General features: G+C 50.3%; 2 long non-coding RNA genes across 3 annotated transcripts in view; one reads left to right on the top strand and one right to left on the bottom strand.

Annotated features, from left to right (window-relative positions):
• Positions 1-27,602, bottom strand: part of LOC147582753 (uncharacterized) — a 40,407-nt gene that overhangs the window by 10,621 nt on the left and 2,184 nt on the right. Inside the window, exons 2-3 of one of the 2 annotated variants that reach the window (XR_015249488.1) lie at positions 15,634-15,794; positions 9,582-11,344 (exon numbers count right to left, since the gene is read on the bottom strand). This is a non-coding gene — a long non-coding RNA (uncharacterized LOC147582753). Of the gene's footprint in view, positions 1-9,581; positions 11,345-15,633; positions 15,795-27,602 lie in introns of those variants that run through there. The other variant, XR_015249489.1, reaches the window with a different exon arrangement.
• On the top strand, positions 238-21,042 carry LOC147582754 (uncharacterized). The gene is made up of 2 exons (XR_015249487.1): positions 238-1,223; positions 18,192-21,042. It is a non-coding gene; the product is annotated as an uncharacterized LOC147582754 (long non-coding RNA).

Consider the following 27,602-nt stretch of genomic DNA (forward strand, 5'->3'; position numbering starts at 1 on the left):
GGATCACCACATTAAATGACTGGAATGGGAGGGGAGGCGCCTGGGTGGCTCGGTCGGTTAAGTATCTGACTTCAGCTCAGGTCATGATCTCACGGTGCGTGAGTTTGAGTCCCGTGTCAGGCTCTGTGCTGACAGCTCAGAGCCTGGAGCCTGCTTCAAATGCTGTGTTTCCCTCTCCCCCTCTCCTGCTCATGCTCTGTCCCTCTCTGTCTCGCAAAAACAAATAAATGTTAAAACAATTTTTAAAAATTAAAAAAAAAAGAAACAAAAAAATAAATGGCTGGAATTAGGGGGTTCCAGTCTGTGCAGATGAGAATAATTCTGTTTCAAGGCTGTAACATGGACATTCTATGTTTTTAGTCTGCTGACCTGTCCAGTACATTGTGGCTGGACTTGCCTTATATATTGTGTGAGCCAATATATAAATCAATCCGACTTCCCCACCTTCCCCTCCACTCTGTGTATACACACACACAGACACAGACACACACACACACACAATCTTCTACTGGTTCTGTTTCTCTGCGGAACCTAGCCTGACAAAGGTCCTGTCTCCCCGCCTTCTGACTGCATGTGTGTTAATGAGTCATCTAAGATCACCAAGTCCAATCTGCATAATAGTATCCATTAATGGGACCAACGTGATTCCTGTGAGATGGCGAGACAGTCATGCAGAGCCTGGGGACTGACCTACTGCTGAAGGAAGGTGGTGATGGTGAGCTGCCATCCCTGCCCGTGAACTCAAACCACTCTGGTAGGAGAGGAAGAGCCCTGAGTATTCTTCTGCTAACCGTGTCACATTGGGTAAGTTGCTTCCCTTCTCTGGGTCTCAGTTTTCTCCTCTGTAAAACGAGAGGGCTGGGATAGATGACCTTCAAAGACCCTGCCACTCCTTCTCATCCTGAGCTGGTACAAATAACCAGAACTTTCTGTCTTACCTGCTGCAGGATACTGACAATCTGTCAGTTTCTCTCACCCTCTGTTTTCTTCCTGGAGCGAAATCGCCAATGACCTACCTCTTAGTGTGACTATGCAGCTAACGTGCAGTAAACACCGAGATTAAGGGCACTGGCTTTAGCAGGTGGCCAAACTTGACTTTGAGTCTGAGATCCACCACCACTTGGCTCTGAGGACTCCTTGAGCAATCACCTCACTTCACCTCTCTCAGCCTGTGACCTCACCTGCTGAACAAAGACTAACGTGCCGACCTTGAAGGACTGAAGGTGAGATCAGATCCTGACTATACTTTTTTTTTTTTTTTGAGAAAGAGTGCATGCACACACATGTAAGCGGGGGAGGGGCAGAGAGAGAATCCCGGGCAGGCTCCTCGCTAAGCATGGATGTCAGGATCCAACCCAGGACCCTGGATCATGACCTGAGCCGAAATCAAGAGTTGTATGTTCAACCGACTGAGCCACCCAGGCACCCCTGAAATTAGATCCTGATTATAAAGTGCTCATCACATCTTAGGTACCTGATGAGTTTCTAGGCTTCTTTCCTCCCTGAATCCCTGTGTTCACAATCTTTCAAAGCTTTAGCCTCCTCATACATCAAAAAGGAATAAGGAACCCTACTGGGTGCTGTCCTAGTGACTTCACATACTGCTTTAATTTACTAAAAGTTACCTGCTAGACAAATAAAGGTTCACAATCGTCTTTTTCCACTAGGGAAACAGGAATAAAAGGATTCTGTAGGGCAGCAGAGTGAGTCTATGTAAAGGATACACACTCTATTCCCTTAAGCAGTAGGGGGGCCAGGAATGGGCCAAAAGAGCAGAGGGGAGTGCCTGAAAACTGATTATTCGGGGCCTCTGGCATCCTGTGCTCTCTGGGACCCCTCCTGGGAGGAGAGGAGTCAAGTTTGTGCAAAGAGAGACTCACAATAGGAAAGGCACCAGGGCTGGAGGTGCCCTGCAGCCTGCCCCAATCCCTCCTGGCTGGGGAAGGGGAGATCTGCTCACCAGACACCTGACCCTGTGGAGGCCCCACCCAGCCTCAGCTGGGCCCTGCTAAAGGCCAGGCTGCACCTGGTGGCAGTGATCTCAGAGCAGGGGCTGCTGAACCCAGCTGGGTACAGCCGAGGACAAAATAGGAAACAGCCTGCCATTGTGTTCCCTCTTCCCCTGCCCCTACCCCCGGTCCATCAGGGAGTCAGGGAGTTGAGCCCCCTTACAAAATGACCAGACCACCATTCACGACTGCTGGGCCCTGCACGCCGTGCTGAACAGGCTCCACTCTGGCCCAGGACCCTCTAATGGCCTGCAAGGGAGGGGGGGGGAGGGGAGAGGGACTGGCAGATGGCCACCTTCATTTGACAGTCAAGTAGAACAGGGCCCAGAGTAGGGCCAGTTTATGTGTCTGCCTCCTCCACCAGACGATGAGCAACTTGAGGTGAAGGACTAGGTCTTGATCACTGGGTCATTCATTCCAGGTAGAGGAAATAGGCAAATGCAAAGGTCCTGAGGCAGAAATGCACGTTGGAGAACCATCTTGGTCAGTGAGCAGAGTAGTGAGAAAAATTACAGGTGAGTTGAAGAAGTGAGCTCTGACTGGAACACGTGAGGCCTTGTAGACCATGAAAACAAGTCTGGCTTTTATTCTAGTTGCCAAGAAATTCACTGAAAGATGCCTGCTCTGAGAGTAGATACTGCAAATAGCCAGAAAGATAGTAGCCTCATGTTCTGGCATCCAGCATGGGTAGCAGACCTTTACCTGGTCAGTCCCAGAGAGTGTGACCACGTTCTGATGTGGAAGGACCAGGGGGGCCCTCCCCCTGCCCAGGAGCCAGAGAATAATACTTCAAAAATAAAAAATAAAAAAACACTAAAAAACATTTTTTAAAAGGGGCACGTGGGTGGCTCAGTCAGTTAAGCATCCGACTTCAGCTCAGGTCATGATCTCACAGTTCATGGATTCGAGCCCCGCATTGGGCTCTGTGCTGACAGCTCAGAGCCTGGAGTCTCCCTCTCAATCTACCCTCCCCCACTTATGCTCTTTCTGTCTCTCTCTCAAAAAATAAACATAGATTAAAAAATATCTTAAAAAAAGAAGAAGTGGCATTGCAGGCAGAGGAAACAGCAAGTGGGAACCTCTGAGAAGACAGAAATGTGGGGGGGATTTGGGGACCATAAGGAGTTTAGTGCGCTTAGACGGTAAGATGCAACCAGGGGGTGTCTGGGTGGTGGGGGACAGCACGGTGGCCAGCAGGGGTGCAGGAGCTCTAAGGCCTGCGTCAGATTCTTCCACTGCGTTCTGTTGTATGGTAACCAGTCCCTCCATGCTGGGCACTTGGGTTCTTTCTAGTTTTCCCCTGTTAGAAACAATGCTGTGATGAACATCTCTGTCCACACACCTCTGTGCACATGTATGATTATCTCCGTACAGTAAAGATAGGAACACCTGAGGGCTTCCTGGTGGACAGGTTGGAGCAGATTCTGTTTGTCAAACCAGTCCTGGTGCTTTTGGACAGCACTTTGCTGGGTGTCTGCTTGAAGGGTCCTGGACAGGGAAACGCTGGGAGAAGGCCTGAGGGAGCGATAGAAAGCCCTGACCGTGACCTCTGGCTGCCCAGGCCAGATAAAGGGCAGGGAGGAGCCCCCCGACCCTGGGCCTCACCTGTCCTGTTGCTGTACGTTTATCTGTCCAGCTGTCCTGGTGCCCCAGCTCCCGGCTCCTCCCAAGGAGGCGATAAAGGTACTTCAGGGGCAGGTCTTCAAAGTTGGGGTACCAGATGCAGAGTTCAAACCCCTCACTCCTCAGGGAGAAGCTCAGAGTTTTTGCGTTCCCTCCCAATTGTGACTCTCCCCACTAGGGGGGAGGTTTGTGGCGAGAATGTGTCTCAGCCTCTCCTACCTGCTTTGATGTGGGTTTTTTTCTCCTTCGCCTGATGTGTGGGAGTCATTCAGCTAATTGTTCTGTAAGTAGCTGCATATCCAGTATATCCAGTGTCTGGGAGGAGGCGAGTTCAGGATCCTTCTACGTCACCATCTTGAGCCAGAACTACAACGGCAAAAGCACTTCCACATTGAGCATGGATCTGGGTTCAAATCACAGCTGTACCACTAAAGAACTGAGTGACCTTTGGGCCAGTTACTCAAACCCTCAGAACCTCAGTGTCCTCATCTGTATAACAGGGGAAATAACCTAGCAGGGTTACTTTGGAAGTGAAATGACATTGACTAGTACCTGGCCCATGGTCCAGCTCTCAGTAAATGGTGCTGTATATTTCCATCATCATCATGGGTCTCCAGCCTTTTTTGAAAGACCCACAACAGCTTTATGGGGATAAAATCTACATGCCTGACAATGTAGTCGTTTAAAGTGTGCAATTCAATGGCTTTTGAGAATATTTCTCACAATCACTTTTGCAACCTCTTCAGCATCCCCCAGACCCATTTGTAGTCCTTCCCATGTCTCCTGCTGATTTCCCTCCCCCTCCAGCCCTAGGCAACCCCAGTTAACTTTCTATGCATTTGCCTATTCCGGACCCTTCAAGTAAATGGAATCATACAAAATGGAAACCTTGCAAAGTCTTCTGTGACAGCCTTCTTTCACTTAGCATAATGTTTTCATGGTTCATCCATGTTTAATCAGTGTTTCATTCCCTGGTATTGCTGGCCAATATTCCCCTGTGTGGAAAGACCACATTTCATAGATCCATCCACGAGCTGAAGGACGCTTGGATTGTTTCCACCTTTCGGCTCTCATGAATAATGCTGCTGTGAACAGTTACGTGTGGATGTACGTTTCATTCCTCTTGGGTATATACCCCAGGGTGGAAATGCTGGGTCATAGGGTAGCTCTATTTTTAACCTTGTGAGGATCTGCCAGACTATTTTCCAAAGCAGCTACACCACCTTACATTCCCACCGGCAGTATATGAAGGTTCTAATTCCTTCACATCCTTACCAACACTTGTTACTGTCGGTCTTTTTTTATTTTTATTTTTAGCCATCCTAGTGGGTGTGTAGCCGGATCTCATTGGGGTGTTGGTGTGCTTTTCCCTGATGGCTAACATCTCCATCTTTTTCAATGGAATCTGCTTTGTTTCCGGGGACAGATAAATCCTGGGACACCCTTTTCCCAGTATGGAAACACTAACATGTCCCAAAAAGAGGGAAAAAAAAATCTTATATGAAAAAAAAAATGTCCATGATGAATTCATAACACACCTTAGCTTGCTCTTCCATAAATGACTGTTTCCTTGTTTGGGGACATGGGGTAGTTTCTAATTTTCTTCTATTATCTTCAATATAAAGACTGGTTGTCACATGGAAAATGCTTACGATAAGTAAACAAAAGCAGGCTGAAAAATACCCAGTTCAGTCATCATATCTGAAAACAACGTATGTTTGTTAATTCATTCAAATGCGTTTTGACCAACGTGCTGTGTTCCAAGCTTTGAGCTAGCTGACAGATGGACAAGGCTGGGAAAGGAACAGCAAAGATGCAAATACCACTGGGTAGGGGTGATGGGGGCCCCGGTGATAGATTCCCCATCCTTCCCCATCTCTATTTCCCAAACTCCCTGGACTATTGTTATGGTGCCCTTGCAATGATAAAATTGAGGGAAAGAAGAAATAACTATTGATTTAAGGGTGATGGGAGAACCATTTCTTTTTTTAAACAAGTATTTATTTTTGAGAGAGATAAAGAGAGAGTGAGTGGGGTACGGGCAGAGAGAGAGGGAGAGAGAGAATCCCAAGCAGGCTCCTCACTGTTCGCACAGAGCACAACTCGGGGCTCGATCCCGCAAACTGTGAGATCATGACCTGAGCCAAAATCAAGAGTTGCACGCTTAACTGACTGACCCACCCGAGCATCCCACAGAAGCATTCCTTGAGCCAGATCCTTCAAAGCTACACCGTGGAGATTTTATAGAATCTCCACGCAACTTGGGAGGCTAACAATACAGTAGCTAATATTATGGCACTTACCACATGTCTGGCAAGGGGTTCCCTTCCGCTATGGTGGTCTGTCTTTCCACATTACCCACACATGTGCACAGCTGCACATAAACTCATGTTCACACTCAGATCCGCACCTGCAGCCTTGGACATACCCGGGAGCATTCGTGCCACACCTAGACTCACATGGGCACTTACGTACAGGACTGCTCATATCCACAGGTATGCGCATGGGCACATGTGTACGTGTGAGCTATGCACACACATATGCATGTGCATAGAGGCCATACACTTTTGGACTCATGTCTAAGAGTGGGAAAAGGGGTGCAGATAAAGGGCCCAAAGTCCAACTTACCCTCAAAGCACCGTCTGCTGCTGGCAGGTGTGTGTACAGGACTGGGTGAGGCAGGGACAGGTGGCTATAGGCTCAAAGGGCAGCAATGACCTTGTGCTAGAAACCAAGGGCCACCCACTAACTTCTGGACAGCAACTAGAGGGCCTCATCTGCTGGGCAAATCCCCAGCTGGAGGGCCTGAACTGAGACCCTACATACAGTCCAACCCTGTGCCAGGAGCTCCAAGGGCTGCAGAAAAGAAGACACCATCCAGGTCCTCCAAAGGTCCCCAAGGAGTTGAGAAGACAAGATTCACATCTAGAGGCCTCACATAGCGGTCAACGGCAAGCATTTTAGTGACAGACTTCCTGGATTAGAATCTTGATTCTACCATTTACTGGCTGTATGACCTGGGCAAGTTAGTTAACTGATCGGTGCCTCAGTTTCCCCATCTATAAAATGGGGAAAATTCCAGTGCCTACCCCTTGGGTTGTTGCTTAACGAGTACTAAATAAATACATCTTTACAAAATAAGCTGTTCTGGGCAAAGGGGGCTTGGGGGTGAGGGACAGGCACTGAGTAGCAAGAAATTCCTCAGGACCCTGGCCCTCTGTCCTACTAGCTGGGTAACCTCGGACAAGTCACACAACCTCTCTGAACCTTAGAGCTCCTTATTTGTAAACGTTGCACAAACATTCTTGATCACTAAACACATATTTATTGAGGACCTACCATGTGCCATGCATAGAGAAAATAACAGTGAGAAAGCCAGACGGTCCCTGTCTGCATGGAGCCTACAGACTCAGAAGAAGGATGAAGTGAAACATCTGGTGCATAGTAGGTGTGCCATCAGTGTTCCTTCTTTTCTACCATTGTAAAGACAATACGTCAACATTGTAGAGAGTTTGGAGAATGCAGAGGGGCTGAGGTGGGGGAGATCACTTGGAATCTCCCTGCCCCTAACAAAACTAGTCATTTCATTTTTGCCTGTCAAGCCAGTACAGGGCCTGGCTCGTGCTAAAACGCTTTAAAAAGCATTGGAATTAGGGCACCTGGATGGCTCAGTAGGTTAAGCATCCGGCTTTGGCTCAGGTCATGATCTCGTGGTTCATGAGTTCGAGCCCCATGTCGGGCTCTGTGCTGACAGCTCGGGGCCTGGAGCCTGCTTTGGATTCTGTGTCTCCCTCTCTCTGTCCCTCCCCTGCCCACACTCTTGTCTCTCTCTCTCAAAAAATAAATAAACATTAAAGAAAAGTTTTTAAAAAAGCATTCGGATTAACCAATACATTGCATTTGTGATCAGCAGAAAACAGCTAATTACACTGTAGCATATTTACTCGATGGAAAGCAACACGAGCTGTCATGGCCAGCCCTCGGCACATAGAGGCCTTTCCCTTCTTTGGGACCTACAACATTTCCATGTTATAGGAAACAAAACTGAGGCTCAGAGAAGTCACGTCACTTGCCAAAGGTCACACAGAAATGTGAAGAGCCAGCTTCAGAAGCCAGAGCTCTTTGGCCCACACTGTCTCGGACTGTGGGACGCAGCCAGAGATGGACAGTAGGGCTTTGGGCATGGTGACAGGGCTGCCTCTCCATTACTGAAGCTCAGGTTTGGGGAGTCTTTGTGAGCCAGACCTAGGGACACAGGATAATTGCCAGGCTCTTACATGGTCCTGGGGTTCTCTTCTGAGCCTAGAAGGCCCTCACTCTTACCCCCTTGGGAACTTGGGGGCCGGCTTAGCCGGGGTCATAGCACTGGACAAGTCCGTGACTTCTGGTGCCCTCTAGTGGGCAAGGAATGAAAACCTCTGGATCCCTCAGGGACCTGGGAGCCCACCTTGCGGAAGTCAACTGCTCCTGCTGCTGCTAATGATGGTGGCCACACAAGTGCTGAGCGTGTGCAGGCACTTTGACACCTAATCTCATGTAATTCCCACAATAGCTCTCTCAAGGTGGGGATCATCAATTACTACTTGATATATATAATCTGAGACTTGGGAAAATGACTTACCAGGGGCATGTAGCTGGTTGGTGGCAGGGCCAGGAGGTAAGCCCTCGGTGCTCATAGGAGAGAGCATCGTCAAGGAAGCCTTCCTGAGCCATGTGACAGCCCTGCGTGGTTGGACACACGGCAGGGTCACACCCCCCACAAGACCCTTGGAGAGGGGCTCTACAGTGCATTCACCTGATTCCGTATTTGATACATTTTGCAACATGAAGACACTTTAGTTGTAATTGGTTAAGACTACTGTCTCTACTCCACTGTCTAGAATGTTTTCATAATCACAGGTGATAAATATACATTAATAATTCGTTTGACACATTTTGTTAAACGAATGAACGGATGACAGTGGAATGAATGAATGAAGTAGCATTTAGTTCACTCTTGAAGGAAGGAGGCGATTTTCATGGATACTTCTCAGGCAGTCTAGGGTTACCCTCCACAGAGCAAACTTGGGCCATGGTGGTCTTGAATGTCAGAGTGACACTCAATCTGGACTGCTTTGGCAGGCAGTGGGGGCGCTATGGGAGGTTTTGGAGCAGAGGAAGGATTTGGGTGTAATCGTCAATTAAGCAGAAGCTGAATGTCAGATAAGAGGACGGAGCCCTATGGCAGGGTGGTGGCGGGCGGGGCACAGACTGCCTCTGGTAAAACTGCCCTCAGCCAGCACCACCAAATAGCGGGTGCTCAGGTGATGGGATCACAGGGGGCCCGTCCATCACAGTGTCCTTTCTACAGCATCCCTGGGAGAGAGAGCCCAGGCTAGGAGAGACCAAAACCTCGGTGGGCGTTCAGCCTGGATTTGTTCAACAGTTTGGTGCGCCCAGCCCAGTGTGGGAGAAGGTTGGGGCCCTGCCCGGGTCAGGCATGGGGTCTAATGGGTGTGAGGGTCCCAGGCACTACAGCATGTCCCAGCCTCTTGTTTTGAGGTGAGGCGGCCGTTCCACAGAATAGGAAACGGGAGCTGGTGAGGCAGGGGTGGACCTATAAACATCCAGCTGTCCCTCTGCCTCCTTTACTAGGCGCCGCGCTACGCCTTCCCTCTCCTCCAGGAGTAGAAATCAACAACCCCAACCCCCAGCTACCTTGTATTTAGAACTTGTTTTGTGCCACACCCCATTAATGTCCTGTCACTTGATTGTTCCTCCAGCAAACCTCAGATTCAGAGGAATGGCTAACGATTTCCGTTTTACAGATAGGAGCTGGAGATCCCAGAGAGGTGAAGTTGCTTACCCAGGTCACACAGCAATAAGCGGTTAGAAGCGAGATCACACCAGGCTCCCGAGGCAGCACCCCCCCCCCCCCGAGCCCCCCCCCCCCCCCCCATCTGCCCGGCCTCTTGTGCTGGTCTGAGCTCAGGTGCAGAAACTCAGCACTGCCAGCAGAGGGAGACACGCCCTAGAAGATAAGCCCGGCTTCCCAGAGCTCTGGCCACTGGGATTCTCCCTGCGGGGAACAGCGTGGCTAAGGCTACTCTAGGATTCTGAAATGCCTGGCCTTGGGCGCCCCCTTAGTCCCAGGTTCAGGTGGGGCCTGAGGAGCACGGAGACGTGGGCAGGGGAGTGTAAAACAGCTGAGGTGAGCCCATGGTTCACAGAAAAGGAAACCCAATGGCTTTTAACATAGAAAAAGAGGTTTCGCTCACTCCTAATAAGTGAAATCTGTGTTAAATCCACAAGCTGGCACTTGTGATCTATTAAATTGGCCGCTGTGCAGGTGAGGGTATGGAGAAACGTGCCCTCATACATTGCCGATGGGTTTAAAACTTGGCTTATGGAAGGCGATCTGGTAATAGCTATTGAAACTGCAAATCCGCATGCATCCAAAGGGCATGGAAAATACATGAATCGAAAGACTCGTACTAGACGTGCATTATTCAATATGGCGGCCACCAGCCACACGTGGCTGCTGAGCACTTGAAGTGTGGCTGGTCCCGACTGAGATGAGCTGTAAGTATAAAATACACACCAAATTTTTGTCAGTATGAAAAAAAAAAGTAAACTAATTCCTTAATAGTTTTTTTATATTGATGTTGTGTTGAAATGAGATTTTTGATAGATGGAGTTAAATCATTTTTCAAGTTATACTTTTTCTTTTTTACTTTTAAAACATGGCTGCCAGAAAAATGTTAAATTACGTAGGTGGTTTGCATCTGTGGCTCATATTTTTTTCGTAGCAAAATACACATAACATCAAATTCATTATCGAGGCCATTTCTAACTGTACAGCTTAGTGGCACCAAGAATGATCACGTTGCTGTGAACACGTGACCACCAGCCACGTCCGGAACTTTTTCATCTTCCTGTATAGAAACTCTGTCCCGTTAAACAACAGCTCCCCGTTCCCTCTTCCCAGGCCCTGGAAACTACCATTCTAGTCCCTGCCTCTCAAAATTTGACTGCTCTAGTCTCTCCTTCATATAAGGGAATCCTACAGTGTTTGTTCTTTTGAGTCTGGCTCATTTCACCTAGCATAACGTCTTCACGGCTCACACGGTGTCCAAGTGTCCTTCCTTTTTAAGGCTGAGCAACAGTCCATCGTGTTTACGTACACATCTATTCATCAGCTGATGGACATTTGGGTTGTTTCTACATTTCGGCTGTTGTAAATGCTGCAGTGAATGCTTATGTACAAATATCTGTTCGAGTCCCTGCTTTCAGTTCTTGAGTATACCCTGTAGTAGATTTTACTGGACAGCACTATACTAGTAATTTCCATAGCAGCACTATTTGAAATGCCTCCAGACTGGGAACTGCCCAAATGCCCATCAGCAGCGGAACGGCGAAATAGATTTTGGTATATTCACACGGAACAGCACAGTAAGAATGAATGAACAAGCGCACGCACAGTGTGGATGGAGCTCACGCACAGAGCAACACGTGTGTTGTGAGTCCACTTGCACAAAGTTCAAAAGAGGCAAAGCTAACCTGCGATGTTAGAAGTCAGGGTGATGGCTCCTCTTTGGGGGCTGTGAAGGGGCTTCTGAGGGGCTGGCAGTGTCCTGTTGATCCGGCACTGGCTTCAGGAGTCTGATTACTTTGTGAAAATTCACCAGCTAAACTCTCAGTTTTGTGTATATGTCAGGCTTCTGTAAGAAGTTCTAAAAAAAAAAAAAGCATATACCCTTTGATCTAGTGATTCTAGTTTTAGGAATTAAACCACAGATATATTTTCACATGTGTGAAATAAAGCAAGTACAAGGTTCTCCATTGCACTTTCTCATCATAGCAAAAAACTGGAACATCTCAGCTCACACCCACTAGGATGGCTATTATCAAACAAAACAAAACAAAAACAAAAATAGAAGCTCCTGGCTATCTCAGCCAGTAGAGCGTGCAACTCTTGATCTCAGGGTTGTGAGTTCAAGCCCCATGTTGGGTGGAGAGATGACTTTAAAAAATAAATAGAATCTAAAAAAAAAAAATGAAAATAAGAAGTGTTGGCAAGGATGTGGAGACTGTGCACTGTTGGTGGGAATAGAAAACAGTGTATCTACTGTGGAAAACTGTATGGCAATTCCTCAAAAAATTAAAAATAGAATTACCATATATCATTCAGCAATCCCATGTCTAGGTGAATACCCAAAAGATTTGAAAGTAGGGTCTTGAGGGGCGCCTGGGTGGCTCAGTCGGTTGAACATTAGGCTTTGGCTCAGGTCATGATCTCACGGTTCATGGGTTCGAGCCCCATGTCGGGCTCTACGCTGGTGGTGTGGAGCTTGCTTGGGATTCTCTCTCTCTCTCTCTCTCTGCCCCTCCTCCACTCATGCTTTCTCTCTCTCTCTCTCTCTCAAAATAAATGTTTTTAAAAAATGTTTTTAAAAATGGCTAAAATTGCAAATTTGATATTATGCATATTTAACCATTTTAAAATTTTTAAAAAGGGAGGTGTCTATAAGGTGAGCAAAATACTCAAGATACTGTGAGTAATAAAAGTCAAGGGGGAGAACAGAGTGTAAGGAATGTTTCCATTTGTTTAAGATATCAAACTGTTAAACAGAAGACACAGAGATAGGATAGAAGTGACCTTCCAGACCAGATTACCATGCACAAAGGACTAACAAAGAAAGTGGGCAAGGACCCGTCTTCGCCCCTCATGACTTAGAGAAAGTTAAGGGGGGGGCGGGGGGGGGGGCTTGGTGAGGTGCTGTGCAGGAAGGGGGTGCAGCTCAGGCCTGAGGGACCCCCGCCTGAGATAGCCAAACAGAGGCGGCACCTCCATATGTTGGACTAGAGACTAGGAGGGTTTCTGGACCAGTTGGGGGCTGAGGCGGGGGGAGGGGGGTTCTGTCATCTTGGGTCCTATCCCAAGAAGCTGGAGATGGGTGTGGGATTCCTAGGGCTGAGCAAGGAGTGGCAGGGGACTTGGCGCATCCACCAAGGTCAAGGGTAAGAAGAGCCCGCAGCAATGGCCAAATTCATGAAGCCCACAACAGTGTCCCATGATGGAAACATGGGACAGCTTAAAATGTCTGCTGGCTAGAAATAAGTCAGTCAGAGAAAGACAAATATCATATGATTTCACTCATATGTGGAATTTCAGAAACAAAACAGATGAACATAAGGGAAGGGAAGCAAAAATAAGATAAAGACAGAGAGGGAGACAAGCCATAAGAGACTCAAATAGAGAACAAACTGAGCGCTGCTGGCCGGGTGTTGGCTGGGGGGGGGATGGGCTAAATGGGGGACGGCCATTAAGGAGGACACTTGTTGGGATGAGCACTGGGTGTTATATGTAAGTGACGAAACACTAAATTCTATTCCTGAAATCACTATCATACTATATTTTAACTAACTTGGATTTAAATTAAAAAATAATAATAAAACAAAACAAAACGTCTGCTGGTTAGAACACTGGAAGCCAGCCAGGATGGCAGCAGCTCGATTAAGACCCTTCCACTCCCCTTACCACCTCCACCCAGCCCCACAAGCAGGGGAGGAGGAGGAGGGATGGAGAAGGCCCCCACCCCACCTTCCCCACTGTGGGAAAGAAGCAGGGGAGACAGTCTAAACCCAAATCAAATTGGGAATTTCCCTGAGTATCCTGACTGGATACAATTTGAGTGGAGACCATTTTAGGGACTGAAAGTGACGGCAGAATTGTCTCTATCTAAAAGCTGCTGAGACAACATGACTCCATTCCATGTGCCCTCCCATTCTCCAGGGCCCTGGCAGAGGAAGAGGGGGGGGGGAGGGAAGGAGAGAGGGATGGAGAGAGGGAATGAGAGAGGGAGAGAGAGGGAGAGAGATAAGGAGGGAGGGAGGGAGAGAGAAGCTGCAGGGTCTCTTAAGGGCCTGCCCAGAACTAGCACGAGGTTGCTTCTACCACATTCTGTTGACAAAAGCAACACCCAAGGCCAACCCATCTTTGAGGGAAATAAAATCTACTTTTTGAATAGAGGAGCTAGGTCAAAGTCACATTGCAAAGGGGCGTGGGAACAGTGAGGGATGGAGAATTGGGCCCACTTTCTTAACCAGTCTCTCAAAAAGACCTTGCTTCCCTTGCAAGGGAAGCTGGGAAATGTAGGCCAGCTGCAAGTCCAGAAAGAAGAAGCAGGTTACCAGTTCTGCGGTACCCACCCCCTCCTCTGCTGGTGCCCTTCTAGGCACCTGCCTACCGTGCTCAGCCCAGCAGGACGGCTTAGCAAGAGCCTCTATTCTCACATATGGAGGTCCTGACTTCCCATTTGTGCGACCACACACTTCTGCTCTCAGGAGCTCCACTTTCTCATCTGGAAAATAGGGATATGACAATAATAATCGCCTCCCATTGACATGAGGATGATGAAAGCACTCTTCAATTCATGAAAGCCTCAGACTTTGCAAAGAACTGGCTGACGCTGTGCTTTCAAAAGTGTTAGGTAACTAGAGGACACAAGAAATCAAGATATGTGTGCAGACCTGGGGAGATGTGTTAACAGTGGGGGTGGGGGTAGCAATCAGAGGAGCTGTGGCAGGAGAGGCTCCTGCAGCCAAACTTTGACAGGTGATGAGCAACATTGGAATAGACCCAGGAGACAGGGAAAAGCACAGTAGGGAGAAAGAACAGCACATGCAAAGGTGTGGAGGCTGGAACACACGTGGCATGTTGAAAGGTCCCATGCCTCACTATTTAAAGCAGAAATTCCCCAAGGGTGGGATGCTGGCTGGGCTAGGGGCTGACGCACACTAACATGCTTGTTCCTTGGCAGGGCAGGTTCTAAAAAGGGGGGGGGGGGGTGAAGAATGAGAAATTGAAAACAGATCATTGGGGAGAAAAGTATTTCAGGCTCGAGACAACTGTCTTTGCAGCCTCTGGCTCCCATCCCACCCATTCCCCGGCCCTGACGCAAGGCTGGCTGGAAGAAGGTGTTTCTCCTGGGATTGTTCAAGCTGAGGGCCTCGTCGGCAGGAGGCTAAAGCCTACCCCATTCCTGTCTGGGTGCCAAACTCTACACCAGGCTTAAATGGACCCACAGCCTGACGGCATACCTGAAGCCATGTGAAATGCTCCCTTGATTCTCCCCTCAAGATACGTTCTGTTATTGTCCCCATTTCCCGGATGAGTAAACTGAGGCTTAGAGAAGTTAACCGGCTTACCCACAGCCACATTGCCAGCCAAGGGTGAATCTGACCGATTCCATTGCCTTATCCTGGGCCTAGGGTGCAGGTAGAGTAGGGAGATGTTTAGAACAGCAAGGAAGAGCATTCCATGGGGTACAGGATTTAGTGTGTGAGGTGGTACAGTGCAGGGAGCAAGTGTTTGACTCCAAAGTCAGATTTTGGGGGCTGTTTGTTACAGCAGTATGACTTAGCCTATCCTGACTGATACAAGTCATGAGAAACAAAGTTACACGTCCTTTAAAAGGTTACGGCTTACTATCTTCCTCTCAGAAGCAGCAATTAAAAAAAAACCAGCAACTAATTTTTAAACTTTGACAAAGTACATGTAACATAAAATTTGCCACCTTAACTTTTGAAAATGTACAGCTCTGTGGCATTAAGCCCATTCACATGGTTATGCTGCCATCACCACCATCCACCCCCAGAGCTCTTGTCGTCCTGTGAGGTTCAAACTCTGTCTCCATCAAACATGAACTTCTCCTTCCCCTTCCCCAGCCCCAGGCCACCACACTTCTACTTTCTGTCTCTATGCACCTGATTACTCCAGGTACCTGAACGTCCTCATGGTTCATCCATGTTGTAGCCTGGGTCAGAACGTCCTTCCTTATTAAGGCTGAGTAATATTCCGTTGCACGTACATTTGTCATTCATTCACTCAACCATCCCCCATGGACGCCTGGGTTACCTCCACCTTTTGGCTGTTGGGAATAATGTTATACAAAGGGGAGCACAAAAATCCAGAGCCGCATTATAAAGCAAAGTTGTCGGGGGAGATACGTGCACTGACCAAGACGCCAGGAGACTCCAGGCCTCCGGATCCACCACTAACTTGCCGTGTCGCTTTGGGCACATGGCTTTCTGCATCCGATTCAAACTCTCCTCGCTTCGCTGCCTACCTCACGGTAGCGTGCGGAGACCCGGTGGGACCGTGCGCCGTATGAACGCTCCCTGCAAAGAGAAGCCACGAGAGACTGTTAGTGGCTGAGGGTGAGGGTGATGATTTCCCAAAGGCATGAGTCACTAATGGTGGAATTCTAGGCATCAGGAGACACAGTTCTGGGCAACAGAGACCAGATTCCACACAGAGCAGTGACCCTGACCCTGAGCCTGCTAGGGAGCCACACCCTCTCTCCTTGGCCACTGGCTGTTGTGAGGAAGCAGTCAGTGAATGTCATATCACATGGTCCTTAGGGTAGAGCCTGCAGCTTTTATTGCCTCACATGATTGTTAAGGAGGCCGAGAAAGGGTGATACACTTGCCTGGGGCCACACAGCCAGAGAGCAGTGGAAGCCAGACTAGAACTCAAAGCTCCAGACTCCCAGTCCTGCACCACCCTGCCTACCATGTGGTTCCAACTCTAGGAAGAGGGTATAGGGACTGGGCTCTGGAAGAGCAGTTGGGGCAGGGAGAGAAGGGGGCCCCAAGTGGCCTCACGGGGAAGGGGGAACTTTCTCCTTTGGTATCCTGGAGATTGACCTAAGAACCTCTCAACTTACAGCCCTCTCTGTACTTTCCAAAATCCTGAGACCACTCGTGATAACAATGCTTGCTAGTATTAATTGAACCCTTCCTAAGTCCCAGGCTTAGAGCTGAGTACTTCACGTGCTGGTCTCCTTCATCCCTCCAGTGAGCTAGGAACCAGTGTTATACCATCCAAAAGCCCCCAAACCTGAATTCAATGGCATTTTCCAGGTCATAAAATGCGAAAAGCCCAGAGCTGGCTTTGAACCCAGGGCAGCGTGCCTGTGGTTATCTGTGTACTGAAGCGCAATGATTTACTGCTTTGGCTGAATTCTGTAACAGTTGTGAGGTCCGGGGTGGGGGTGGGGGAGGGCTGACTTCACCCATTGCTCAAGCGGGAAAACTGAGGCTTGGAGCAGATTAGTGGCATGTGGACAAGAGGAGGAGTCAGGGCTGGGTCAGGGCAGGCTTCTGTCCAGCACATCTGCTCCGGGGAGGACAAAGCTCTTCTAGGAGTGCTGCGGCCCCTGTCAGACCTAAGCAGGATGGGGAGGGGGTAGCGATGGAACCTATGTGGGCCCCCTCAACCCGGCAATAACGACAGCCAGCACTTAAGGAGCGCTAACCAGGCTCATGGTGTTCAGCTTGACACTTCCTCTGGATTATTTCATTCGTCTCCACCCACGTTGAAGGAACTCACCTTCCTCTCCTCACTTTGTGGATGGGAACGTTCAGGTTCAGGGAGGTGAGCTCACTTGTCCAGCTGGTCAGGCTAGAAGCTTGTGGAACTGCTATGCGAAAGTCTGGCCTTTTACCCACCCTGCAAGATCCCCTTCCCAAGGAGAGGAGAGAGCAGCAGCCCGAGTAAGCCCTGCACAGCCCACGAGGGCTGAGGCTCGGGAGATTCCATTTGCCAGGGGTCCCCAGGTACGCTGTTCTCAGAAACCCATATTCCTCAAGCGGAGCTATCATGCATGGTGATTCAACAGCCCCCCTTCCCCACCGATTCTCTGCCGTCCACAGGATAGAGGATCCATGGGGCGTGGGCCCGAGGGCTGAGCCAACAGAGGGGCTGGTGACAGCAGGTCAGCCCAGGCAAATTTGGCCACCTACAGAAGCCTTCCCCTCCCTGTATGTGCCGCTCTCAGCACTGGCCGGGGAGGAAGGCAGCGTCTCCCAGGCCCCATCCTTTCGGGGCCCTTGATCCAGCTCAGATCCAGAAACGACTGCCCATTCTCTTTCCTGCCTCTGGCCTTCTCTCTAGAGCCTTGCCTTTGCTCTGGGATAGGGGTGGGCAATGTGTTCAAGAAGTCTCTTCTCCAGCCCCAAGGGCTCAGCCATTCAAGAGTCTCCAGTCCCCGTGGCTCGTTTTCAGGGACGGGCTTGTGTATCGGCTGGGTTAAGTCATGCTAGCCGCTGTAACAAATACCTCCAAGATTTCAGTGGCTTTCCACCACGTTTGGTTCTTTCTCACATGCCCGTATGGGAAGTCTTAACAGAAACATTTTGATCTGTACAGCCATTTAGGGACAGAGACCATCCCTTCCTAGCTTGTGATTTGGCCTTCCTCGTCCTTATTCAGCAGGCAGATGGGGAAAGACGGCAAGGATCATAGGCCAGACCTGAAAACGATGCATTTATTTCTGCTCATATCCCATTGGCCAGACTCGGTCACATGGCCACACCTAACTGCACAGGGGGCTGGGAACTGTAGCCTGGCCGTGCACCTAGAAAGATGGCTATCAGTGAGCCCTAGCGGACTTCCATGGGAATGTGACCCCGTTCTCACTGAGGAGACACAAAGTCTGCCAGGGGGTTCTGAGGAGGGCTTGCCTCGATTATAAGAAGCCGTGTAGGGAGACGTTCCTCTCTTCTTCCCTTTAGGTGGTTGCATGAGGATATGATGTCTGAAACTTTGGCAGCCATGTTGAGACCACGAGGAGCCATGCCTGAGCCCTAAAGCCAACACGTGGAAGACGCTGGCGCTGAAGTATGGGTCCCGGATGACATCACTGAGCCTCTGAACTAACCACTCCTGGAACGACCCAGCCTGCAGAGTGCTTGCCCACAGAGGTCTCTACTGTGGAAGTCAGGAGCATCAGGGTATTCTACTCTTTGCAGTCAAACCTCCTGACTGACACTCAGGAGCGAATGCTGGAAACAGCCGGCCCGTCGCACAGGCTATTGTACTTATTTTAGGGGAAAGGGTGGGGAAGGTGCAGCAGTTTGAACACAAAATGAGCAACTACTTATGTGCCAGGACCCTGACACATGTAGGGTCTATGTGGGGATAAACTGCCCGGATTCAAATCTTGGCTCCATCACCTCAGCAGCCCGTGACCTTGGGTAAGTCACGGAACCTCTCTGTGCCACAGTTACTCCATTCCTAACATTGGGGTGCTTCTAAATATTCCACCTGCTCGGTAGAGGATTAAATGTCCAGTTCATGTAACCAGTCTAGCACATTATCAGTAAACGTGAGCTTAAAAATCCTGACCAGACCCTGAGGGGTATGAGGAATATTAACCCCATTTAAGAGATGGGGAATCTGAAGTTCAAGGAAGTGAAGTCTAAGAGCATACAAATAAGGAGAGACAGAACCTGGATTTGAACCCAGGTCGAGTTGAGCACCTACAATGTGCCAGGCATTGTGGCAGGAGTTTAGTTACATTAGCCCATCGGATTTGCACAGCAGCCCTGCATAGGAGGTGGTGCTGTTATTATTTATTATTTATTCCTACTATTTATTCCCATCACAGAGGTAATGAAAGTTGCCTACAAGTAGGGTCACGATGTCAGCATTTGAACCTAGGCCTGGGTCCAAGCCTTTATTCTCTCTAGCATTTATCAGCCTCCCTCACAGGGACCCACAGACTATGATAGTAGACCCTCAGGCATCGGAGGAATAAGACACTTGGCCCCCAGGGCTGTTCAGGGTCTCTTGAACTCATTCCCCAAAGCTGGCTGCCAGTTCAGCCTATCTCCAAGGTTGTCTCAGTGATGGCTGTACCCTTGCTCTGCCAGGAAAACCAGGACCTGAAGCAGAAAATCCTGAGAGAGGCAATGCTTGGCTCACTTTATAAAGCAGAACTTTAGGAGCTGAACCATAACGGAGTAGGCTGCCTTGGGGTGAGCTCCTCGGTCCTGGGAGAATACAAGGAAAGATTGGTGGTCAGTCTTCTCCTGTGAAGGTTTTAGAGGCAGTTCCTGCATGGAAAGATACTGATTCGAAGACCTTTCAGTTTGAAAATCTGTGATCGTGAGACTCCCAGATTCTAAGACCGCACAATACTCAGAATCTAGGGATCTAAGATTGTGTGCCTTTGCCCCTCTGTGTTTTCTGTCCCCACTTCAGGCTGTTGGACTGTGACTTGGGGAAGGGATATTCCAGTGAAAGCAGAGAATAACTTTTTAGGTTTCAAAAGCCCCCCTTCCTCCCCAAAAGACCATTCCTAAAGGGACTTGGGGCATAGTGAGTACATCATGAGTCAGAGAAGGGCAGGCTTCCCTGCTTTCTCCAACCTTTGGGATGGTGGCTGTTCCTTCCATCTGGGTCCTGGAGCAAGGGGACATGAAGCCGGCGGCCGGGGGCCTGAGTGCACACAAAACCTGAGAAACAAGGTTTTGGGGGTGGTTGTTACTGCACTGTGACCTGGCTGACCCTGACCGATGCACATTCCTTCCCCTCCCCCTTCGCCTCCTCCCAAATAAGAGAGCTGGGAAGGGAGCCAGAGAAAAAGCTACGAGTGAACATTTTTTTAATTTCGTGGGTCAACATGACCCCAGACGGTTCTGAGGAATCCAAAAGTAGAGGAACGTATCAAAAGATGAAACGATCACGTGGCCTGTGTAAGCCAAGGGGGCCTGAGACACCCTCACACTGAGACACAACCACAGGGAAAATGCACACACACGTGTGTGCACATGAGAGAGAAGAGCTGGGGAAGAAAACAAACTGATCAAGACTGATTTTCTGCCCACCTGTGAAGTGGGATGTCATAACAAACATTCAGGATAGATTAATTTCCTGCTCATCTGAATTAACTGAGATTTGTACCTGCTACCCATACTCCTAACATTTCATAATCCCCAGAGTCTTGGATTCTGGGCTTTTACCATGACTCCTTCCCCAGGTGGGAGGTTGTAGGTACATGGACATGACAGCAGCCAGGTCTGGAAACCAGAAGACCTGAGATCTGCTCTCGAACGTCACCTTCCCAGGGATGCCTCCTCCGGCTGGAAAACGGAACTCTCTCTGCTACCTGGGCATTCCCCATGCTTCTTCCTTTTTCTCCAAAGCACTAGCATCAACTGACACACTGTATATTTTACTTATTCGTTTATTGTCTATTTCCTCCACTTGACTGTAAGTTTCAAAAGGGCAGAGAGATTCCTTCCTTCCTTCCGTTCTTTTTCTATCTCCTTTCTCTTTTTTCTTTCTCTCCTCCTTCCTATGTATCTATAAAATACTTCAAACCTACAGAAAAGCATAGAAAACATATAATGAACACTCATTTGCTATTTGCCCATCCCCTAGGTTTAACAACTGTTAAAATTTTACTCTATTTGCTTCATTTTTGTTTTGGTACCAGCGTTTTCTAAAGTAAACACTATTCATCATGATACTGCCTCTTTAAAAGCTTGGAACCAGAGGGTTTTGTCTCTTGTATTCATTGCTTTATGATTTACTGCCTGGAAGTTGGTAGGCCTTCAGTAAATAGCTGTTGAATCCTCATGCAAGGAGGTATTATTATCTCCATTTTTGGAAGAGGAAACAGGCACAGAGAAGTCAAATAACTTGTCCAAGGCCACACAGCTAGGAGGCGGTGAAAGGGGAACGAGAGTTCAGGCAGGCTGAGGCTAGAACCCAGGCATTTCCTGCACTAGAGGCCTCTAGGAGGCTTCTTCAACTGGGATGTTCCTTCATCTTCTCTGCCCACCTGTCCCATCCCACCACCATCCAAGAATAGACCCAGGGCAGGGAGACGGTTCACAGGCTAGCCAGAAGCAGGCCATGCCCTATCTGGGCACCTGGGTGGTCTCTATAAAAGCTGGGGCCCTCTCTCTTGCCCAGGGGTGGAGACAGAACGCTCCTTTCCAGTTGAGTGACCTTTGGGGTTTGTTATGAGTAGAGATTCCTTCTGGGGAACGTGATGGCTGATGCTGGAAGGCCGAGTCCCCAGACTTAACCCACAGGAATGTGGGGAGGAATCTCCAGGCCTCTGCCCTGCAGGCCAGCTCTCTGGGCCGCCTTGGGCCAGTCAGAGGAGGGCGGTTCTAGGCAGCTGTCCCGGTTGCTGGGCCTTCTGGGGAGGCGGATTGGGACCTTTTATTCCTGGACTGGGAGGCAGCTCCATAAAAAGAGGTGCAGGTTTCAAAACCGAAGAATCCTGAGGTCTGCATCCTCCTAGCCATGTGACGCTGGACAGGTGCCCAGGCTGGCGAAGCCTTGGTTTGCACATCTATCAAATGGGGAGAATTATCGTCCCAACTCACAGCAGATCTGGGACTAGGACGGGGCAGGCCAGGTGCCCAGGACACAACATTTAAGGAGGTGCTGGCTCTCAGGCAGGAGAGAGTACGTACCCCTTAAATTATGTAACCCCGTCACCTTGCTGCTAACCCTGGTCCCTGCCCTTCTTCCCAGGGTTGTCGTAGGCAAGAAATGAGACATTCTGTGCAGGGCACATTAATACAGTGCCTGGCACACGCCTCACTCTTTGGGAAAGGCTGTTGTTGTTATTCTTACTGACTGCTTTTCAGAAGTAGGCCGGGCCCTTGCCCAGCCACAGTCCCGTTTCCTGTCTCTCTCAGTGGCCTGCGTCTCTTCCACCTGTGTAGACTGCGCCGTTTTCATGATTTATCCCCTTCTCACAGGATTTGACCCCTACAAATTTCATGACTTTCCTTGGCCTATGGCTCCTGCTCCACGTTGACGGCACACGAACAGGGATTGCCCATATTGACTGTGGGCTTTGAGTGTGCCGGGCACTGTGCTAAGTACATAGCTGTCACCTCCCAGCTAATCCTTACCGTGACCCTGTGAGGTAGGAACTATGATGTGCCCACTTTGCAAATGAGGAAACTGAGACACTGAAACAGTAAGTGACTTGTCCTATGATGGGAGGGCCAGAGCTCAGGGCAGGCCAAGGTGGTCTGACCCCACAGCCCTCATGATGGAGCCCAGACATAGCTCCTTCTGCCTTTCACCGGCCTGTGCCCCACAAGGTGCAGACACAGGACTCAAGGCAGGGGCCCCAATGCCAATTGGAGGAGACTGACCTCCCTGAGCTAAATCAGGTGCCAGGCACCTGGGGACAGGGGGATGGCCCAGATGCCCTGTGGGCATTTCCAGGCCACAGCGGGTGGTTTCTGAGTTCTTCCGAGACCAGACAGCTTTCTGCTTTCAGGCTCTGGCGGTAATGACATTGAGCTCTTATTTGTGGAGCATTCACCCTGAACGAGCCCCATGCTCCGTGCCCCACATTCAAAACCCCAAGCAATCCTCACAGTGTTCCTCTCGTTTATGATTGTCTGTGTTATGAATGAGGGAGACCTCAAGGCACCCAGCAGGGGGCACGGCCCAAGTATAGGACAGGTCCAACGTCTGAACTCCCATTTGTCTGAATGCCAGGTGGGCTGGGGGTGAAGACGGAGCTGCTGAGGGCCTTGTGGGCACCTCCCCACCCCCACCCCGCCCGTCTCTGCTACCTTCTGTGTCTCCTCCTGCTGCTGGCAGCCACTGTGGTCAAAATGGGATCCACCCCCAAAGTAGGTCACTGAGGGGACTGGGGCTGAGGCCGGGCTGGGGAAGGCGGCACGTTTCTGGGCTCCAAGGACTCCAAGCCTGGCCATTCCATGACCACGCCCTGTGCCCCAAAGGCACACATACATTGCTTTGGATGAAGTGGAATCTGGGGCAGGTAAGTTTCGATCTGGGGGAGATAGCTCAGCGCCAGGAGCCACGCTGGGGTTTGTCATTTGTACAAATTGGTCCGGTCTCATACAAACACTGCTCAGGACTGTTCAGGGCTTCTGTACCTTACAGGACAGTCTAAGCCTTTTCTTGGCATTCAAGGCTGTTTGCAGACGTCCCTCAGTCTTGCCACCTGTCACTCTCATCACTCATGCACCTCAGCCCTGCAGGCCGCAGCCTTTGCTATTCCACAAACAGGTCGTGCTGCTGAGACTAGGACGGTGGCCTGGCTCTGCGTCTTTGCCTTTCCACAGGCGAGGCTCTCTGCCTAGAGGGTCTTCCCTCCCCCAAGATCCTTCTGGATCTTCTCAAGCCGGGCCGGGCACAACTCTGAACTCCCAGGGTTGCTGGCAAAAAACCTACATGGACAATGGGTAGCTTAGTGGTTAAAAATGCAGGCTTTGAACTGAGGCATGGGTTCAGTCCTGGCTTCGCCACTCACCAGCTGGGAGACGTCGGGCCGGCCTCTCTGAGCCTCGGTTTGCTTCTCTGAACACAGAAAGAATGACATGACCGATTCCATGCTGGGGAATCAGAAGGATGTCATGCACTTGAAGCATTGCGCTCAGTGCCTATGGCCTCTCTGCATTCAGAAAGCATCGGGTGTTCCTCTGCTCGCCCCACCCCCAGGTTTAAACCCCGAGTTGGTGGCAGTCTCCTTGCTGGGTGCTGGATAGAGCAGTGACTGGGATCGTGTGGCCCCTGCTCCCACAGAGACACTGGAGAGCCACATGTTCACCAATTCATTTCCATTGTGACTACAGTCATTAGGTACATCACAGCCCGACCTCCTAACCCCCCAAACCCTCACCTTGACCTTGAAGCTCCCTGGGGCAGGAACCAAATCTGATTCATCTGCATAACCTCAGCTCCTCAGTCATGGTGTGGATGTCCCGCAAATATTTCAGTTGAAAAGATTTCCATAGCAAACAGGGCACTGAGTATGTGAGAGCAACTCTGTGGTACATTTTACACGAATGAGATCATTTCATTATATCAATGTCTCCTTGTAGTGGGTACTATTATCATCACCCTCATTTTACAGACAGGGAAACCAAGGCACAGAAAAATTGAGCAAACTATCCAGAGTTATACAGCCAGTGAGGGGCAATGTCAGGATTTGAACCCAGGCAGCCTAGCTCCAGAATCCACTGGCTACTTGCTTCTTGTGAGTTGATGCCATTTTCCAGGGTGTCCAGAAAGGGCCTGGTCCCCTGACCCAGCTCAGGAAGCTGGACCAGGGGGCCCAGAGCCGGCCTGAAGACCTCACCCATCTCTACCACCCCCTGTTCTCTGGGGGGTGGGGGGTAGGTCCTCAGCTCTCCGCTCCCCAGGTGGGCCATGAGGAAAACAAGGCTTCAGCTGCAGCTTTGATGTCCTCTGCCAAGCTGGCACTTGGAGGCCTGGGGGGCCTCAGGGGATCCCAGCCCAGTAGCTGGGCCGGCCTCAGGGCCAGGGTTTCCGTAAACACCCCCAGTGAGCCAGCCCCATGTGGCCAGTCCGTGGGCTGCTGCTGGCCCCGAAGGCCGAGGTTTGGCTGACCCTGTGAGGCTTCCTGTAGCACAACCACTTCCAGCCCCTCTGCCTGGCTGGGCTTCCAGTAATGAAGTGTTTTCTGTGGGGCCGGCTGGATGGGGCACTGGGGGCCTCTCTGTCCCACGAGCTGCTCTGGGCTCCTGGAAGCCGGTCTGGGTGCCCCTTGCTGCAGCCCGGACGGCCTATCTGGTGTCTGAGGGTGAAATTACCTCTACGGAGGCAGGTCTTGGGTTCCTGAGAGTAGGGGCTATGCCCAGAGGGAGGGTGTGGCTGGTCCTTTTGGAAGGGCTGCGGGGTGAGAAAAACTGCCAGTCAGCTTGGAGACGGAAGGGCAAGTCTCAGCTGTGGCTACGGCCTCCTCACTGCCCGGAGCAAGCAGCTGCGAGGGGCTGTAGGGCAGGGGGCAGAGACTGAGAGGGCACGAGTCACAAGGAGCGTGCCATCTCCTGAATGCCGCTATGCCCAGCCCTTTAATTCTCATGACAGCTCTGCTTGGAAACTGAGGCCCAGAGAGGTGAAGTGACTCACCCAAGGTCATGCAGTGAGTGACAGAGCCAGGACGTGATCGGGTCTCTCCCTGCCCCCTGAATCGCTTCTATCTTATTGTCTGAATCCCAGACAGTAGGAGCTGGGAGATGCTTCCAGGCCATCTTTTAAGAGGAAGTAAATCACAGTGGTCAGGCCTTGGGGACTGCTGGTGGGTGGGAGAGGGCCTGGAGCCCCAGCTGAGGGCCCCCTCCCTCTGCTTCATCCCAAACCATCTTCCCTGGGCTGGTTTTAAAAATGTTAGTTTTGTGTGGGAGTTTGTTCTGAACAGGGGTCTGCTGTCTTCAGAAGGGGGTTCTGGGGCAACTAGGAGTCAGGAGTGGGGCTCCCCTCCCCCTACCTGGGGACCCTGGGGCCCAAACTGATGCCTGGCTGGTGACTCACTCCCTTCTTAGCACATCCTCCTGTCCCATGACTGAGAGCCCTGTGGGGGCGGCCCCCAACCAGGGTCCCCCTAACAAATGCCCTCCCCACCCCCAACACACATAGGGACTGGGAACAATTAACTCATGGCTCAGGCCAGGCCAGATGTTCACGTGGGTATTGGGTTTGCTAACCACATGCGACTCAAGGGCTCCCTCAGAGCTGGAAGTCTCCCAAGAGGCCACAGAGGGCCACCTTGTCATGTCACAGCAGGGGAACTAAGGCCCAGAGAGGGCAGGTGACTGCCCTACGGCCACTTAGGGGTAGAGAGGAAGAAGGAAGCTGGCATCCTGATGCCTGATCCAGAGCTTTTCTGCATCTCCAGACAGTCCCTGGATTTCCCAAGGCAATCCCTCTTCCCAGCCCCAGCCACAAACGTCCCCCGCCAACTGACACAGGGCTCTCCATGACCATGACCCACAATGTCCCTCCGAACTGACACAGGGCCCTCCATGACCAGGCCTCTCCAGCTGCATTTTGGCCTGCCCCTCACTTAGCCCTCCAGGCTCAGCCACTCACAGCTCCTGCCCTCATGTTACTCCCAGGCCTTTGTTCTCTCCCAGCCTCTATTTTAATGGACTTTTTGCCTGGACAACTCCTACTCTTGCCTCAAGACTCGGCTCAGATGTCACCTCCTCCAGTAAGACTTCCAAAGCCACCTCTCCCACCTCCCAGACTGGGCTGGGTCCTCTTCTCTCATTGCCTTCCCAGTTACTGTGCTTTAATCACTTCTGCTTGTCTCTCTCTTCCCCTATAATCTGTGAGCCCACTGGACAGAGACCTTATTTACACATTTTTTTTAATGTTTATTTATTTTTGAGAGACAGAGTGTGAGTGGGGGAGGGGCAGAGAGAGAGAGAAAGAGAAAGACACAGAATCTGAAGAGGTTCCAGGCTCTGTGCTGTCAGCACAGAGCCCGACGTGGGGCTCGAACTCACAAGTTGTGAGATCATAACCTGAGCCGAAGTCGGACGCTTAGCCGACTGAGCCACCCAGGCACCCCTTAATTAAAGTTTTCCTTTTAAGTTTATTTATTTTGACAAAGAACAGAGCACATGAGTGGGGGAGGGGCAGAGAGCAAGAGGGAGAGAGAGAATCCCAAAGCAGGCTTTGCCTGCTGTCAGCACACAGCCCGATGTGGGGCTCGAACTCACAAACCGTGAGATCACGATCTGAGCCGAAGTCAAGAGCTGACGCTTAACTGACTGAGTCACCCAGGCGCCCCTTGAGACCTTATTTTAATTCTTTATGTACTCATAGGGCATGGCCCACTGCATTCAGTGTTTGTTGAATGAATGCATGGGTGGATGGATATACAGATGGATGGATGGATGGATATACAGATGAACAGCTGGACTGAAGGACAAATGGATGGATGGATTAGGTATGGATATGAACATGTAATGCCACCTGTAGGGACTCAGTGAGAGGTAAGTCCCTGGAGACCGAATGTCCTGAAGGATGGAGGGGCTCTTTGATGGGAGGGGAATAACCTAACCTATTATCTGCGTCCTCCAAGAGATGTCTAGCAAAGAGCAAATCCACCTGTCCTGGCACCCAGTCCCTCGTGAACACCTGGTTCCAACTCAACGTGGTCTCCTGAACTCTGACGAGTCAGACATCAGTGAGTCTACAGGAACCACCTCTGCCTCCTGACATTCTAGAACTCTATACTCCTGAGGTCCCTCCCTCCATGCTTCCCTCTGGATCAGACCTGACACTCATGCTTCCAGACACAGAAACAGATTCCTGGAGCCAAGAGGCCCTAGAAAATATGGAGTTTGCCCCAGTCCCATTTAACAAATGAGGAAACT

Source organism: Puma concolor, chromosome A3 (assembly GCF_028749965.1).
Source record: "Puma concolor isolate L17-30 chromosome A3, mPumCon1.1.hap2, whole genome shotgun sequence".
Classification (NCBI taxonomy): Eukaryota; Metazoa; Chordata; class Mammalia; order Carnivora; family Felidae; genus Puma; species Puma concolor.